Here is a 1826-nt window from a genome sequence, read left to right on the forward strand (position 1 = left end):
CTTCTTGTTGGTCTTGTGTTGGTCTTTCACCTCCACATCAGCTCCTAGCAACATTGTTGTTACAAATATGGATTCACTTCTAATAATGATGATGGTGTGAAAGTACCTCTTTGCTTAATTTGTAATGAAGTTTTGGCTTCAGAGAGTATGAAACCAGCCAAACTAAAATGACATCTTAATACCAAGAATGCAGCATGCTGCAATAAACCAAAGGAATATTTTGAACAACTTTTAAAATTTTCAAATAAAGAGGCCCCTGGAGCGCGGGTCCGCGCTCGCGCTGCCCCCAGCCCCCCGCGGTGACCTTCCCCTCCCCGCCCCTCCTCCCCAGACCCCGGTCCCCGGAGAGGGGCTCTGGGATCCGCGGTCCTGTACCCCTCCAACTACCCCTCCCCCACTCGGGCGCGCGCCGCGTGTGCGGGCGCCGCCTCGCCCCTCCCGCCCAGCATCCCCAGCCAGCCCGGCGGGCCAGGAGGCTCTCACCTGGCGGGCGGAAGCAGCGCGTCCTGCGGGGCGGGGCGGGGCGGGGCCGGGCACGCGCGGCTCGGCGGCGGCTCCCGTGGCAGGCCCCGCCTCTCGGCCTCTATGGCTGTTTGCCTAGCTGCATTGTGGGAGTTTGACCCCGAGCCGCCGCTGTGGGCGCCATGGGAGCCGTAACAGATGAAGAAATTATAAGAAAGCGTCTCTTAATTGATGGTGATGGTGCTGGTGATGATCAGAGAATCAACCTGTTAGTGAAGAGTTTCATTAAATGGTGCAATGCTGGCTCTCAGGAAGAAGGCTATAGCCAGTACCAACGCATGCTGAGTGCATTGTCTCAATGTGAATTTTCAATGGGAAAAACCCTGCTTGTATATGATATGAATCTCAGAGAAATGGAAAACTATGAAAAAATGTACAAAGACATAGAAAACAGCATAGCTGGAGCACATGATAAAATTGCTGAGTGCAAAAAGCAGATCCTTCAAGCAAAGCGAATACGGAAAAATTGCCAGGAATATGATGCTTTGGCAAAAGTCATACAGCACCATCCAGACAGGCATGAAACACTAAAGGAACTAGATGCTTTGGGGAAAAAATTACAGCGTCTGTGTCATATAAAAGAAAATGTTGACGATAAGGTGGAACTAAGGTGAAAGCAGTTCCATGTTCTTCTAAGTACTATCCAGGAACTGCAGCAGACGTTGGAAAATGATGAAAAACTCTCAGAAGTGGAAGAGGCTCAGGAAGCAGGCATGGAAACAGAGACGAAACCGTAGGCAAACGCAAGTCTCACGAGCATGAAGAGAACTAAATATCTGTCTTCATTTCCTTTGATGTGTTAAATCATTGTTACTTTGGTGAAACTAGCAGACTACAGATGATAAATTTTTATTAATTTTTTCAAATGTCCAACTAAAACTATTTTAATAAAGTTTGTTTTTATGAAAAAAAATTTCAAATAAAGAAAAACAATGTTTCAAGAAATTTGTTACTATCAGTGGAAAATATTTACTTGCATCTTATGAAACTAAAAAGCCTACATGATAGGAGATCTTGTGTTACCTGCTGCTATTAAAATGTCAGAAATAGTTCATGGGAAAAAGTATTGAGATGAAATTCATAAAATTCCTTTATTGAATGATACTGTTTCCAAAACAATTCCTGAAATTAGTAATGACCAATTCTAGCAACTTATTACCAGGCTTAAGGGCAGACCAAAGTTGGTAATTCAGGTAGATGAAACAACTGGTATTTCTAACATGGCACAGTTGTTATTTTATGTAAGATACGTTTATGAAGGAAGCATACATAAGGAATTGTTGTTTTTTCAGCGTTTTGAAAGG

The 1826-nt window shown here is 44.5% G+C and overlaps 1 pseudogene; it reads left to right on the forward strand.

The window, feature by feature from the left end:
- Window positions 1–644: 644 nt before the first annotated feature.
- On the forward strand, window positions 645–1259 carry LOC118858623 (annotated as a pseudogene).
- Window positions 1260–1826: the final 567 nt, after the last annotated feature.

This window comes from Trichosurus vulpecula, chromosome 7 (assembly GCF_011100635.1).
Source record: "Trichosurus vulpecula isolate mTriVul1 chromosome 7, mTriVul1.pri, whole genome shotgun sequence".
Classification (NCBI taxonomy): domain Eukaryota; kingdom Metazoa; phylum Chordata; class Mammalia; order Diprotodontia; family Phalangeridae; genus Trichosurus; species Trichosurus vulpecula.